This window comes from Myodes glareolus, chromosome 13 (assembly GCF_982192425.1).
Source record: "Myodes glareolus chromosome 13, mMyoGla1.1, whole genome shotgun sequence".
Lineage (NCBI taxonomy): Eukaryota > Metazoa > Chordata > Mammalia > Rodentia > Cricetidae > Myodes > Myodes glareolus.
Window position 1 is genome coordinate 26,583,384 of NC_142038.1, and position 15,714 is coordinate 26,599,097.

General features: G+C 49.2%; 1 pseudogene; it reads left to right on the plus strand.

Moving 5' to 3' along the window:
• The first annotated feature begins 6,026 nt into the window (after positions 1-6,026).
• LOC125390271 (small ribosomal subunit protein uS13-like) lies at positions 6,027-13,339 on the plus strand (annotated as a pseudogene).
• Positions 13,340-15,714: the final 2,375 nt, after the last annotated feature.

Sequence of the window (15,714 nt, forward strand, 5' to 3'; positions counted from 1 at the left end):
GCCCATCACGTTCCTACTGCTCTCAGGCTGCTTCCCGGCTACGACTCCAAGTATGTCTATATAGAGTCTTGTGGGGGGACAGAGACCCTTAAATTTGAATTAAGCAAGGACCACAGAGGAGTTGGGGGTCTAACACATAACAGTCCCTCTCCTTTCATTCCAGAAAACACAGTCTGAAGCTAACTGTTCACACATGGCACAGGTGTGTGATTCTGAGTGACCTCAGGCCATCAGCCCAGCTCTGCAACGATACAACTTCAGTTGTCCCCAGGTTATAGCTAACAGATGAGGTTGTGTTTGTGTCTATGGTTTTATTTTTATTTTATTTTATTGAGATAGGGTCTCACCATACATAGCTCCACCATGTAGCCCAGGCTGGCCTTGAACTTGCAACTGTCTTTGCTTCAACCTCCAAGGGCTGGGGTTGTGTTGCAGAAATGGCTCAGCAGTTAAGGGTACTTGATGTTGGGGCTGGAAAGATGGCTTAGTAGTTAAGAGCACTGACTTCTCTTCCAAAGGACCTGGGTTCAATTCCCAGCACCCACATAGCAGCTCACAACTGTCTGTAACTCCAGGATCTGACACCTTCACACAGACACTCGTGCAAGTAAAACACCAAATGTACATTAAATAAATAAATAAATTATTTAAGCCAGGTGATGGCAGCACATACCTTTAATCCCAGCACTCTGGAGGCAGAGGCAGGCGGAACTCTGTGGTGAGTTCAAGGCCAGCCTGGTCTAAAGAGCTAGTTCCAAAACTACAGAGAAACCCTGTCTTGAAAAACCCTAAAAATAAATAAATACATAAATAAAATAAAATAAAGTACTTGATGTTCCAGAGAACATAACATGGTTTCAGTTCCCAGAACCCATGTTGGGAAATTCAGCAACGTGCCTCCAGGAGATTCTACATTCTCTTCTGCCTTCCATGGGCACCTGCTCACAGAACTATACACATAAATAAAATATGACCGCACCCAAGGGCTGGACATACAGGTGTACGCCACCACATTAGGTGCTGGGACACTCAAGACAGTCACATGGCTCGTGGGATCCCCAAAACCTCTGTATTTAGACTATAGAAAGCCCTTTGACATGGTCATTCCCAGGTACCAAGGGCCACCTACACCGCTCGTCTGTGCCCCAGGCCTGAGCAGCTTTCCTACAGACGGGTCCGAGGCTCCAGGTCACTTGGGCCTCTAGTCATTTGAGTGCCTAACAGAGAGCAGGAGAGATGGGCCAAGGGCACCTCCTGCAATATGCTTCCTGCTTTTCAGCTTTGAAACAGTATCCAGCTGGATGTCAATCTTCTCAAGGATCACAGGCTTTATCCTTGTAGCTCCTTCTGAAGGAACTTCCTTCCACTGAGTACCAGCTAACTGCCTGTAGGTCACAGTCACATTCTGTGACTTGAGATTTGTAGGGTCTCCAGGTAGAGGGGTGGGCAGGAAGAACCGCAAGCAGGGTCCCAGAGGTATCCCCTATATTGCTTAGGTTTGGGGGAAGGGCAGGTGGTAGTGAGACAAGGTTTCTCTACGGAGCCCTGGCTGTCCCAGAACTCACTCTGTAGACCAGAGTGACCTCAAACTCACAGAGATCTGCCAGTCTCTGCCTCCCAAGTGTTGGGATTAAAGGTGGGTGTAACGCCTGCCCTATGAGATGGCACATGGGCCCAAAACTAAGCTGGAGACTTAAAAACACATGCACACACAAACAGACAGAGAGACATGGGAACGCAGGTCATCCTTGATACAAGAATGACAACTTGATTGTGCTCCAGGGACGCTTATATAGGACTCCTTAACTGCTAGCCACGGCCCAGCTCTCGGGATCTTTCAGCTTCAGGCCTCATCAGAACCCACTCCCCTGCCATCAGGGTCTCGTGCTCAGAGCAGCTGCAGGCACAGGTAAACAAGTTGTTTTGCTCAGTTCACTCCAGCAGGCAAAGGGTCTGAGGCAGGCAAAGAAAGTCAAGGGGCCCGTGGCCTGCAGCCCCCAACAGGCGGGTACCACCATGCCCCATTCGTTTACGGGTCTGTATTCACCTTAGCACCACTCAGAATCTTCCATGTGCACGGTGTGCCTGGTGCCCATCCACCTTCCGAAAGCAGCCAGGGAAGGTGTGTTGTGAAGGTGATCCCAACTTGCACTCAATAGATGCAGAACTCAGCATTCAGCCCATGTAACTGAGGCCACCCCTCATACTTGTCTCTTAAGCTGGGACAATTTCATAAGCATCCCTAAGTGCCGTGACACAAGCCTCTGTCCTGGGAAGGAAGGAAACAGGATTGACAGACCAGGGAGAATAGTGCCCAGGACCCAAGCACCTTCCAGGCAGAGGGGCTAGAGTGCCTTTACCTACTAAGAGGAGTGGCTCCTGGAAACTTGGGAGAGGGAATGGTGACTCAGGCTGGGGCATATGGCGCCCTCTCGTGGTCTATTCTGGGAAAACAGGCTCTCTAGAACTAGCCAGTGACTATTGTTTTTGTACAAGGTTTTGCATTTTAAATCGGGCCTGGTGGCACAGACCTTCCGGAAGGTTGAGGCAGGCAGATCTCTGAGTTCTAGGACAGCCTGCTCTGCAGAGTGAGTTCCAGAACAGCCATGGCTACACAGAGAAACCCTGTCTCAAAAACGAAAAATACCAGGAGGTGGTGACCCACACCTTTAATTCCAGCACTCAAGAGGCAGAGGCAGGCATATCTCTGTGAGTTCCAGATTCTACACCCTCTTCTGGCTTCCATGGGTACCTGCACAGAAATGTACGCATAAATAAAATATGACTGAACCCAAGGGCAGGGCTTAAAGGTATGCACCACTACGGTTCCAAAGAGTGAGTCCCAGGACAGCCAGGGTTACACAGAGAAACCCTGTCTTGAAAAACCAAAAGAAAAGAAAAGAAAAAGAGAGCGACCCTGAGTTACGTTTGGGATTGATGCTTTGTACAAATGTGTTTGTTGTATATGTGTAAGGCTGAGTACACGCATGTGTACCCACCTACAGTGAACCACTTCCATTCGGGTGCCTGTGGAAGTCAGAAGAGGGTGCTGGATTTCCTGGAGCGGGATTACAGGCGACACTTCCTGAGCTGGCATGTGGATGCGGAGAACTGAACCCGGGTCCTCTGCAAGAAAACAGGCGCTCTTACACCGAGCATCCGTCCACTCCCCTGGACTCGGACCCTGGAGCAGGGGGCTCCTTTCCCTTCTTGCGCCCCTTTGTCTTTCTTGTCTTTCTAGCCTGCCTCTCACAGTGACCTCCAAGCCTTTGGGGCACTAGTATGAAGTTTAGGGGTTTTTCTTTTTGAAACAATCGACATTTATTCCATGAATTTCTAGAGATCAGAAAGGCTTCACTGTCTGGAGGAATCCTTTGCTGTGGGTCAAGTTGTCAGCCATGTTTGAACTGCTATCAGGGGGCCTGGGGAAACCCAACCAGGAGCTCACTCAGGCTGTTGTTGGCTCTGTGGCCTTCATCATCAGACAGCAGCCACCCCCTGATTAGATCCACCCACCTCCCGTTTAGCCCTACTGACTTCTGCAGCTTCCCTCATTCCAGCTAAAGGATGTGTTCTGCCTGTGAGAGCCTATGTGTTAGCGTGGTCCTCTTCGGTAGTCCAGGATGCTCTTGTTTTATCATTTCTTAATTTTTAGTTTTTACCTTAGTTTAATATTTAGTTTTATGTGTATGGGTGGTTTTGCATGCATGTATGAATTCATGATAAAAAAAAAAAGAACTCGGGACACTGAAGCGCTTAAACTCCGGAAGACCAACAAAGAGAGAATTACAAAGCAGACATGAAAGTAGAAATCCCATTAGTGAGTGATGGCCCAAAGGAAAAAAAGAAAAACGCTCATGAAACAGAATAGGTGATGATGAAATTAAAGTGAGTGGCTATAATTAAGGACCAATTAAAAATCTTAGCAATACGCTGGGCCACAGGGGCACATGCCATTAATCCCAGCACGTGGGAGGTAGATGCTGGCAGATTTCTGAGTTTGAGGGCCAGCCTGGTCTACAGAGGAAGTTCCAGGACAGCCAGGACTACACAGAGAAACCCTGTCTCAGAAGACAAAAACAAATAAAAATTAGAAATGACTGCCAGACTAACAAAAGCTTCAAGCCCGATAAAAGGGCTCTTATTCCACGTAAGGTCGACGGCAAATTCATGAGCTGATGGACCAAGACTTGCAGGAGGGAACACGGATGGTGAGAACAACAAGGCTCATAACTCAGGCCTAAGTTCCCAAGTCTGCCATCCTCCTGCGTGCATCCCACGCACCTACACGGTGTCGCCTGCCTACCCAGGATTAGGCTGAAATAGAGAGCAAGAAATATGCCAGCTCAGCAGTCCTGGTCACAGTGTGGTCCTGCCCATCAGTGACCCATCACTGTCTCAGCACGGGTCTGTCCTGTAGGGCGGTCTGGTCTGGTACGTTGTTAGAATGTGTGAAATGTCTTCCTGAGAGACCAGTGCCTCCTCTGCCCAGCATGATGCATCAGTCTTCTACTTCTTCCCCACAGCAGGGGACTCCTGGAAATTTGGGGGATCCTTTTATCTTAGTCTTCAAGCAGATGAGAGGAGTCCTCTCCTGCCAGGTCAGTTACAGGCACAATGCACCCGCATCTTCTCTTTGGCCAGGCTCTTGTCGCTGAGTTTAGGGTGTGTCTGGCTTGCCCAGAGCAGCCTCTCCATCTGAAGATCCTTACCTCCATCACATCTGAAAAGAGCCTCCTAAGAAGCCATTGACAGGTTCCAGGAACCAAGTGAGGCAGTATTCCACCTAGCCTCCCTATGCAAAAAGGCCAAAGTAAACTTAAGACATTGTTCTAGCTGGGGGTGGCAATCAATCTATAGTAGGTATGATGGTGGCTGGGGAGGGGAGGCAGGGGAAACCCTCGAGGCTCAGGGGACGCAAGTCCAACAGCTGCCAGAAGTGGACAGGGGCCTGGCTTCAAAATGGCAGGTCTCCATGCCTTCACTGAAGCTAAGAAGGTTGGAAGACCAAAGGGATTTGAGGGGAAGTTGTGAGAAGAGAAACCTTGAGGCTATTGGGGGGCGGGGTTTACAACAGAAAGCTGTAAGATCCTGGATTTGATTTCCCAGCACTGCCCCTCCTCCCATGTCTGCTGCGGTTGGATAGAGAGAAGGGAATGGCCCCAGGTGGACTGGCCAACCACGCTCAGAACCCATCACTTCCCGTGCTCACAAGCTCAGCAACTGTGGATGCAGACCAGCCTGTAGGAACTTCCATTCCGCCTGGGAAATCTTAATTCCTCCCATCCCACGCTTGTGCAACCAATTCTGTGACTCAAGATGCCAACTTCTCATCTTCAGGGTGAGTTCAGAATCCCTGTGACTAATCTCTCCCATATTATCCAAGGAGGATAATATGCCTAGAATGAAGTGTGTGTGTCTCTAAGAACAGCTCAGCCTTGATGAGCCAGACAGGGTGCTGAACTCAGCATCCTTAATTGTCTCAGCCATACCCTAAAGATCTGTCATGATTCCTACCCCCAGAGGAAGCAGGAAAGGTTCAGTGAGGCTAAGATGCTCACAGTTTGCCAGTTGGTAATCATGGGGGCTGGGACTTGTACCAGGGGACCCTTGGTCTTTGTGTCTGAAGTCCTAACTGCCTCTCAGTCCCTCAGGCTCACACGGCACTCGTCAGCATCCCCCAGAGCTCTGAGCAGCCATAGTTCCAAGGGGGTGATGAAGGGAGTAAGTTCTCCACTGTTCTGCGTGGATCTACACCATCCTCAAGGCGCAGGTCACTCTCCTGAAAGAAGAGGTGCGTGTTCATCAAAAGCAAACCGGACGAGGGCAGTGGTGGAGAGGACCCCTAGTCCCAGCACTCGGGAGGCAGAATCAGACAGATCTCTGAAAGTTCAAGGTTAGCCTGGTCTACACAGTGAGTTTCGGGACAGCCAGGGCTATGCAGTGAGACCCTGTCCAAAAAAAGAAAAAGAACAGGCAGAACAGAGACCAAAATGTCAACGGCAGTTAAGTCTGGGGGCACGAACATGAGGAGCTGCCTGCCTCCTTTGTACAATGAGTATGTGCTGCTTTTGGAAGCACAGAAAAAGTAATTAAGACAAGGAGGAGGAGTGTGAGTCAGCAGCCCTTCTGGGATCCCAAGGCAGCTCCTCCTCCCACAAGGCTACAGCTCCCCTCCCTGGCTACAGGAGCTCCCTAACCAGAAAAACCTGTGTCTGAACCAGGTTCCCGTCCTCTCCCTCCTCCCAAGCTACTGGCCATCTCATAAGGTGCCCTCGCCCTCCACGGTCCCTAGGACACCTTCTCATGCATTCCTCTCCATCCTTCCCAGGACTCTGAGGTGCACAGATGTCTCGGGACACCACTAGGACACGGAAACACGGGAAGGACCCAGGGTCTGAAAACAGGCCTGTGATTCTTTGGGTTCAGGGTCCCAGCCTCTGCATGGCTTTTCCCTTCATTCCAAGCTCGTTTTAGGAACCTGAGGTTTGAGAAGCACAATGGGCCTGTTGAAGCCTGTTTAGCCAAATGGGAGAACATGGGCGTGCCTGTTCCCTCCTCCACGGCTCAGCTGCCCTGGCACCCAGACATCTGCAGACCCACCCTAACTTCTGGGGCCCTGGGCTAAGACTGGAGTGAGGGCACAGAGGAAAGATCTTTGGCCCAGACGAGGATGGTAGGGGAGAAGTAGGACGGGGGCCAGAGAGCATCGCGTAAGCAAGGATGTGCGGGGTTATGGTTCAGGGTGGTGGGTAAGAGAAGAGCTGAGTGAGAATTGTGGGTCTGATGGATCAAATCACTTAATGTCTGACTCTCAGTTCCCTCCCCTGGAAAATGGGTCTCATAGGAGTCTCGCCTAGCTTCTGAATAGTCCAAGGACTGGGTAAGCATTTTCCTATTGCCTTTAGCAAAAGCTTGGACAGAAGGCACACTGAGGAACTGATTCTTGTTTGTCTCGGCTGGAACATATTGGTCTGATCAAGCCAGCTCATTTTGTGTGAGCATTTACCAAGAGCCTGCCATATGCCATTTGCCAGAACCCTGCCGTGCACTGTGGATATAAAGTAGATGAAACTGCCATCACATAGCTCCTGAGTTCTCTAGAAGAAACCAGCCTGGAAATCCAGCCATGCCTATAGGACTCCAGCAAGGAGGGATGGAGCTGGGATAACCCTGGGACCCCAGAGATGAGAAAAAAAAGCAATGTCGTAGAGTAGATGATAGCAAACCGAGTCATCTCGTTTAGAAATGAGGTTTACAATTCCCGAGGCCCACAGAGTTCTTGAATGTCACCGAGGCAAGCAGTGGGCAACACAGAAGGGCCCTGAGGCCTGTGGGGCCGAGGGAGTGGCCATCTGAGCTCAGGCTGCAGGTTGGCAGAGTGATGCCCCACAGAAGCCGGAAGGGAGAAGGTTCAGTTGCAGAGGAAGCCAGGGGAAGTATCTGTCCAGATCGAAGCAGACAGAAATAGGTCATGCGTGGTACGGGCTGGCAGCAAGAGTGAGACTCGGAGGGTTTTTCTATTTCTACAAGAGTAGCTGGGGGAGGGGAGGGGAGGGGCTGTGGTGTGGGAGCCTAGGTTAGGAGTGGGGTGGGGAGAGCAGGAAGGATCTGTGAGCTCGGAGAGTGGAGGAGAAAGGTGGGGGCATAATTCTGTGCCTAGAGCAGTTATCTGAACCTTGGTGTTTTCATCTGCTTGGAGGCTAATGAGGTCCAGGCGCTCAGGTGTCTGCGTCCCTGTCATCTTCCACCAGGCGTGGGCCAGCTCAGCACAATCCCGCGGGTGGAGTCTGGAAACCCACAGAGGTGGGTTGCTCTACCAGCCTGGTCTTGTCGCCCTGAGGTGGGAACTACTACATCGACCAAGTGTCAGACCAAACCATGAGTGTCAAGAAAGCCGGGATCTCAATCCTGGGAACCCCCAACCCAACCACGTGCTGCTGCCTGGGATGGTGGAGAAAGTTGCTTTGGCCCAGCCTTTCTAATCTCCACGTCCGCCAGAGGGAAGTGCCCAGGAGGTGGCAGCAGAGAGCGCACTGCCAGCCTCCGGAGGCCGCTGCGCAGCAAAGGATCCCGTGACCTTGGCAGTTGAAAACTGAGGCCTGGGGATTTTCAGGCCGGTCATCGGCAGGAAAAGGTTTCACAAGGGCTGCTAGCATCAGCGTTCTTTCTGTCCTGGGCCCCAGGGCAGCTCCACTCCCACCCTTTTCCAGGCTCCCAAGTCATGGCAGTGAGTGTTTCTTCCTTTGGGCAGAGTCACCCTATTGCAGGAGTCACTTCTGTTTGCAGCTGTCAGCATAAGCCAGGGGTGGCAGCAATGACCAGCTGTTGCCAGCACGGAAAAAGGAGGAGGGGACTGAGGACAGAGGAAGGTCAAAGAGGCCCCACCTGTCTGGTGCTTAGACTTGTCTTAAGAACTGTGGGATCCTTTACAGGCCCTGTGTTTGCTAAAAGCCACCCTAGTACTGTGAGAAGAGACCCACACACTCTCAGCTACACCGATTGTCACACTCAGGTGCTCCACTAACATCTCACACCGATTACTCCAGACACACACTCAGACACATAAGCGCATGCAGTCGTACAACTTCCACACAGCGCACGGTTGCACACCAATTTCCATGTGGCATGAATGCTCACACATGTTGTGGACACTCAGCTCGGACATTAATTCTCAACATACATGAGCTGACACACCCATCTCTCCCACAACTCTCGAGGTCAATGTTCTTCCACCAGCTTTCAGACAGGACTGTAGCTCGGTCGGCAGATTGGGACGCTCTCATCTGCAGGTGTGGAGTGATGAAAACCCCACTTAAACTGACTTAAACAGATAAGAGAATTATTGGCTGATCACCGGAGAATCCGGAGGTGTTCCAGCTTCAGGAATGGCTAGACCCAGAGGCCCGAGTGGTGTCCTTAAGGGTCTGCTGGCCCCATACACACCAGGACTGGGGATTGAACCTGCTAAGACACCACTCTACCACCGAGTAATATCCTAGCCTTTCCTTGTTCTCAACAAAGTTCTCCCTATAGTAACAAAAGCAACCACCGGCATCCCAGACTAGCGCTAGGTAGCAAATCACCAGCTTGTGCTCCCGGTAGAAAAGATGCCCTTGTCCCTACTCCCCAACGACTTCAGCAAAAGACCCGGTGCCCCAAGTCTCAGAATGGCATAGGCTGGGTTGTGATCTGATTCTGGATTCCATCACCATGACTCTGACAGGCTAGACCTGGGCACGGTGCCCACCACATGGAGAAGAAAGGGTAGTCGCCGTTCCAGAACCTTATGTACTGAATCCGGGGTGGAGGAGGGGCAGGTCCTCAGAAGAAAAACAGGTATGTTTCCAAGAAGGCCACTGTGGTTCCCAAGGTAGACAAGACAAAACAAAAACAAACAAACAAACAAAAAGCCATTGAAGCCAATTCCAGAATGAATTGCAGGTGACTGCAGGGAATTCTGGGAATTCTGCAGCACTACTGGACAAGAGTGTCACCTTCGTGTTCACACAAATATGGAGATATATGTTGGGAGCTGTGAACCCCCAGATCCTGAATTTCTTGTAAACAACTTGTTTTCCTCTGCTCTGAGACAGCCTGCAGCTGCTCTGAGCACGAGACTCTTGGGAGTTCCTGATGGCAGGGAAGTGGTTTCTGGTGGGTTTGGCTGGGGCGTGGCTATCCCTATATGAGCTGCCCCTGAACACAATAAAGGGGGCATTCTTGTTTCAAGGATGATCTGTGTCTTGGGCATTTCTGTTTCAAGGATGATCTGTGTCTCTGTGTGTCTTTGTGTGTTTCGATCTCCAGCCCCTTGCCCGGTTCACGAACTGTACGGTGGTGTATAGAGCGCAGACAGGCATGGGGCGCTACAATTATATGCTTGCCACAGATCCCTGCAGCCCAGGAAGGCAAGGGTGCAGTCGCTGAGTTCACTGGAGCATGAGAGGCTTAGATATTGGGATGTCGCTTAGTCAGCATGGAAAATGGACAGCACTCAGGAGGCAGAGGTAGGCAGGTCTCCAAGTTCAAGGCCAGCCTGGTCCACAGAGTGTTCGGAGACAGTCAGGGCTACACAGAGAATCCCCGTCTCAACAAACAAAACCCAAAGCAATAAAAGCATTTCCCATCTTCCTTTGCTCCAGGTTATAGTCAAGTACGTGATTCTAGCCAAAGAAATGGGAACATAACTGTCCCCGACCACTCCTGAGACTCCTTTGGGCTTTCATTTCTTCCTTCAGTCCTTCTGCGGTCTTTGTTTTGATCTTGCTTTCCAAATGCACGTGTGACAGTCGCCGTTTTGGACCCTGAGGGCCACACAGAAAGGGAAGGACCTCTGCTCAAACAAAGCCAGCCTTGGATCACCTGATTTTAGTTCTTTTCTGGGGAGCAAGAAGCAGGAGTGCAATTGGGACCGCCATTACCGTTCTGAGCCTCTGCTTCCTGGAGTCCAATCTGACAGTACCGAGGTCCTATTAGCTCTCTAACTTGTCATGTGTTCCATCCCCCTCCCCCCAGTACACCCAGCTCCACACTGTCCTGGAAAGGGGAAAGTACAGCTCACCCACCCAGAGCGGTGTTTCATCTCGGGCTCAAATCTGTTATAAAAACAATACAACAATAAAACACAGTGTTTCCTCCTCTTCGTTCATCAGCCTGCATGCAAGCAGACCTCTCTCCCACCAAAGAACCTGCGAAGGGCTTGCAGATACCAGCCGGGGTGGGGGTGGAGGTGGGGGTTCTCTTCCTCTCATTACTCTGAGCTCTGCCTACACTCCGCTCACTTCCAGTAAAAACCAGGAGAAAGCCATTTACATAAGGAGAAATATGCCCACCAGTCACAGAGCCCCGTGGCACCTGAGTAAGACTTCTGGTTTGGAAGGGCCTCAAGCAAGAGCCCAGGGTCCTGGGTTCGGGCTAAAAGCCTGACACCTTTGTGTTGCCCCAGCCCCGACAGGGTTCAGATCTATTCAGAGATAGAGAAAAGAGTACCCAGACACACAAACACGGCTGGCGAGGGAGGAGAAGGAGAGCCCCTGACCCAGCTGGGAAGAAACCCCGGGGGCTTTGCTGCGCTCCTCTCAGCAGAGTGGGCAGTAAAGACATTCCTGGACTCTGCAGACATTCCTGCCTCCGGCCACCCCAACGGCTCTCGGGCCTCAGTCCTGGCCAGTGGCCAAGGCAGCTAGCCTACAGAAAGGAGGGCAGGCAGCTGCTGGGAAAAGAGGAGGAGGGGTGAGAGGAGAAGGGAGAGGACCTGACTCACTCAAGGTCACAGAGCACTTTCTAACTTAAAGTCCTTGCCAGGGACCCTCTTGTTCTAGTGCATCTAGAGACAGCAGTGTGTCCCTTCGCCCAACTCCGGAGCTGGATGCTGAAAGGACCAAAGATGGGCCAGTTCCCAGTCAGCGTGAGCCCTTCTGCGGAACAGCGCCTGTGCCCTCTACCAGCCGGGAGGGAGGAGAGGAGGGTAGTGAGAATCCCAACAAAACAGGAAAGGCAGTTAGTGAAAGCTGGCCCCTGCCTTCCTACTGTTCCAAGGGGACACCAAGGCCCAGGGGACAGAGACTTGTTGGCTCCTCAGCAGCCCCCAGCTAAGCTGGGATGGGTGGTGGTGTATCCTATGTGGGTTCACGCAGGTCCACTGAAAGAAGACAGGAGCTCCAACGATTTTTTTTTTAGCCTTTCCAGCTGCAGGGTGGTCAGCCCCCTGGTGAACGGACTCCCTGTAGCTAAGCAAAGGGCTTTTTTATTATACAGTTCACACCTTTAGCAAGTCAATTTCCGTCTACCAAAACCTCTCCTCTAAACTCCCCAAAGAGACAATGCCAATGCAGATTCCCAAAATCCCAGAACACCTCAGTTTGCTGAATCCCCCTGGGACCTGGTTTTGCATAGGCTTTGAACCCTTAGGAAACTCTCGACTAAGATTTACATATTACAAACAGAAGGAACCGAACACAAAAGGTAGCAGTCACAGAAGGAAGCTCTGCCCGAACTCTTGCCCCAGACTGGTACCTAGCTAGACCTTGTGAGTAGTGCTTGGGCCCCTGCTTCGTCCCATCCCCTTCGGCTCCACTCCAGCTCCCTGTCCCAGTCTCCCCTGTAGACAGTCTCACCCGGGGAAATCCCTCGCACTCTACAGAGTTTACTTCCTCATCTTGTTTACTCCATCATCTTCCCAACGGGATACCATGAACACAGTGATACACAGAACTTAGAGCCTTCGGTCTATTGTGGTCTGGAGAAGACAACAAGTAAATAGCAGGCCATGGACAGGCTTTTCTCAAATATCTAAACTGTTCCTGTTAAGTCTTCTGCTGCCACTTTAAGAACTAACCACGCCCACCCAGCCACTTCTGACCTCCCCCTTCGCCATCTTTCTCTCTCTTGTGTGGTTGTCTCCTGTCGTGTGTACACGTTTCTCTCTGTCTCTGTGTCTTTATGTCTTTATATTTGTCTATCTCTGTCTCTCTGTTTTTCTATTTCTTTTTAAGTAATAAATGTTTACCCTTATGTTTATTTACTATGTCTTGTGAGCCTTTTATCCGCCGTAACCGCCCGCCTGACTCCCCCGGCCGCATGGCGTTGCAGGGACTCACGGCTGTCCTTGCCGGACTCCGCGAGCCGCCAGGGACATCCCATCATCATATTCTTTTTAAAAGAACAAAAGTTCCGGCATTAAAAAAAAAAATTCCCAGCACTCAGGAAGCAGAAGCAGGTGAGTCCTTCTGAGTCCGAGGCCAGCCTGGTCTACAAGAGCTAGTTCCAGGACAGGCTCCAAAGCTACCGAGAAACTCTCGTCTTGAAGAAAAAAACAAACAAAAAACAAAAACAACTCGGCTCTTCCACAGGCCTACACTCTGCCGATTATGCGGCTGCTACGTCTCTAGTGATCCCTGAGAAGCTAGGGCACATTTTCAGAGCACTCAACACCAACATCGCTGGGTGGTGGAAAATAGCCTTCACCATCACTGCCATTAAGGGTGTGTGAGGGTGGAGCTATGCTCCTCACCAAAGAAAGCGGACACTGACCTCACCAAGAGGGCTGGAGAGCTCAGGGAGGACGAGGTGGACCATGTGATCACGCTCATGCTGAATCCACGACAGTACAAGATCCCAGACTGGTTCTTGAACAGACAGAAGAATGTGAAGGACAGAAAGTACAGCCAGGTTCTGGCCAATGGTCTAGACAACAAGCTACGTGAGGACCTGGAGCGACTGAAGAAGGTCAGAAGCCCATAGGGCTGCGCCACTTTCGGGCCTTAGTGTTTGAGGTCACTGCACCAAGACCACTGGCCACCGGTGCCGTCCTGTGGGTGTGTCTAAGAAGAAATGAGTCACTGGGCCTTTGCTGTTAACAAATAGTTTATATGCCTGTGGGGGTGGGAGAAACTCGGAGTCAGAAATTGAGATAAAGACCCGATAAATCCAAAAACAGCAGAGTCAGTTGGCAAACCCTCTCTCCATGTTTTTCTTGAACTACTAGTCCTGGAAATACCCCCGGAAGTCCCCTCTTCTCTCTTCCTGTCCTCTCTAAAAGACCTCCTCGGCCCTCCAAGAACTATGACTAATCTGGGTCAGCTAATAGCTGACTCTGTCCTTGGATTCAGGGTAGCTTTATTAACACAGTGCAATGCTATACAAACAAATATCCCACAGCATTTCCCCCTTTTGTATTATAAAAGGGAAAGATTTCAACTATAACATTGTGAAACTATATACAATAAAAACAATTATCAAGGGGGCTGAAGAGTTGGCTCAGCTGTTAAGAGCACTGGCTACTCTTCCAGAGGTCCTGAGTTCAATTCCCAGCAACCACATGGTGGATCACAACCATCTATAGTGAGATCTGATGCCCTCTTCTGTGCATGCAGATAGATAACAGGTGAATAAATTTTTTTTAAAAAAAATTATCAAGTAAGAAATACATTCATGATGTCCTGTCCATTAGTATTTGGCAAATTCAGAGAAAATATTCTATTATCTATCTTATCTCCATGAGTACTTTTTTACCTAATTACTTTCTATCATAACTAAAGAAAACTATAAGTATCTAATCTTCACCCTATCAGAGACCTGAGAAGGATTTAACATTACCCTAGTAAACAGGAAGTGCAGAGCAAGAAACTTCTAAAACTAAGAAATGACAAAGACATCTGGCTGCCTGGACAGTCACCCGCCCCCAGGTTTCCTCTGCAACATTGGAGCATCCATCTTTTACCTTCAGGCTTAAAATATCTGACAGACTCTTCTGTGAAGCAGGAACTTTGAAGGACTAGCCTACCTTGTCTTGGCAAAGTTGGGCAGTTGCCTTATTTTGTGTCCTGTTTGTCCAATTTGAACAGCATATCATCAGCAGTCGAGCCTAGGGCAGTTTCTTTGCCCAGTGGCTAACTCTGACACAAAGAATGCAAACTCCATATGGAGGTCCCTCAATGCCTGTATCCTCTTTTGGAGTAAACTGGTGCTACCAGGAACAGGCATCTCAGTGTCATGAAAAGCTTTATGTTATTAGAACATTAAAATGCCATATTCTGTAAGTCTCTGAAGTAGAAATAGAAACATAGTACAGAATAAAAAAGTAACCTTAAATTTGTATCAATATACAAAAATATCTTAAACAAGAGTAGAAACAAAGTATAACAAAATAACACTAAATTTGTATCAATATACAAAATTTCATACTAGTGTAAAATATTTGAGACTAGTAGTTGCTTTTTTAGTTTGAAAGTAGATTCAATAATCTACCTGTTTATCCTATAATTTCTATATCCCCCCTTTCTTTTCAGAATGAGATCCCTAAATTTAATTTTCATAGCTTAGTATCTTCCCTGACCATGACCAATAATAACAACTTGGTTACCAACTCCCCACAAACAATGTCAAAAATCCACTGAACAATGAAAAACCACCCACCCCACCTCTTAGGAATGTAGTCATTGTGTTCTTTAAATTACTTCCTATTGTCTGTGGGTAACAGCACCTTTAGGAGACCCTGAAAAAATTGAGATAAAGATCAAGTTCTGGGAAACTAACTGTTGTCCAGTCTCAGTGTGATGGGAACGTGCAAGGCTTACCTGAAGTCCTGACTGGAGTAGTCTATGAGGCTGGACCATCTTAGCTAACTGCTTTGATGTTATCCTGAGCAGTTTGTAGTCCAAAACTGATCTTTGGGTGGTGTTTGTCAGCTTAGTGGCATTACCACAATCCAGGTGGATTCATCATTGTGGGGACCCAACATCCTTTTGGAGATTTCAAAGGTTGCTGTTAGGAATAGTCATGGTTCACTGCAGAAAACTAAAACGTTCTTTAAAAAAATAATTTATTATGATTTATTTAACTTTATTTTATGTGTTTTGGTGTGAAGTTGTCAGATCCCCTGGAACAGGAGTTACAGACAGTTGTGAGCTGCCATGTGGTTGCTGGGAATTGAACTCAGGACCTCTGGAAGAGCAGTCAGTGCTCTGAACCGCTGAGCCATCTCTCCAGTCCCAAACTAAAACATTTTAAAAGTCATAGGCAGGAGATATCAGAGAAGTTAAAGGACCACAATACATCCAGGGTACACAAACTTAGTTCCTAATTACCATTACCTGCTTCAGATTCAAGTCTAAAATCACATACAGGAAGCTAGATGAAGCCTACTCCTAGAATCAGTTGATACTCTGTTACCATTCATGGCAGAAGGCTTATATAGTAATCTTATAAATT